This window comes from Triticum aestivum, chromosome 3A (assembly GCF_018294505.1).
Source record: "Triticum aestivum cultivar Chinese Spring chromosome 3A, IWGSC CS RefSeq v2.1, whole genome shotgun sequence".
NCBI classification, from domain to species: domain Eukaryota; kingdom Viridiplantae; phylum Streptophyta; class Magnoliopsida; order Poales; family Poaceae; genus Triticum; species Triticum aestivum.
Window position 1 is genome coordinate 543,938,496 of NC_057800.1, and position 999 is coordinate 543,939,494.

A 999-nucleotide genomic window follows, 5' to 3' on the forward strand; every position below is an offset into this window, starting at 1 on the left:
GCGGTAGCGACGAAGGACGCCGAGACGAGCACGTGACACCACAGCCACCTTGTCTATCTTAGGGTTCCGCGAGTCGAGGCGGACGTCGTCGCGGTAGCCACGACGGACGCCGAGATGAGCACGTGACACCACGGCCACCCTGTCTTAGCGTAACGCGAGTCGAGGCGGACGTCGTCGCGGTAGCGACGACGGACGCCGAGACGAGCACGTGACACCACTGCCACCATGTCTTAGCGTAACGCGAGTCGAGGCGGACGTCGTCGCGGTAGCGACGATGGATGCCGAGACGAGCATGTGACACCACTGTCATCCTGTCTATCTTAGGATTACGCGAGTCGAGGCGGACGTCGTCGCGGTAGCAACAACAGACGCCGAGACAACCACGTGACACCACTGCCTCGAGGCGGACATAGTCGACCTTGTCACACCAAATTCACACAAAAAATGTTCGTGTTTTAAAAATTTGATAGAAATTTTAGAAAATGTTGTTCATTTCAAAAAATGTTCGTGTTTTAAAAAATGTTTCTTGTTTTCCTAAAAAAATCACAAATTTCGAAAGTTGTTCATTTCTATAAATATGTTCTTGCTTTTTGGATTTTTTTTATTAATTAAAACTTGTTCGTGGTAGATCAATTTAATGTCGATTCAACCGAAAAGCAGTAGATCAATTTACTTCAGTAAGCTTTTTTTTGTTTAACTAAATTATGTTTCTGGATAGTATTAATTGATAGGGAATAGAGGGATTGGCTAATTTTTGTGTGTGTAAAAGTTGCTATTCGTTTTTGTTATTTTGTGTGTGTAACGCGAGTCGAGGCGGACGTCGTCGCGGTAGCGACGACGGACGCCGAGACGAGCACGTGACACCACTGCCACCCTGTCTTGGCGTAACGCGAGTCGAGGCGGACGTCGTCGCGGTAGCGACGACGGACGCCGAGACGAGCACGTGACACCACTGCCACCCTGTTTTAGCGTAACGCGAGTCGAGGCGGACGTCGTCGC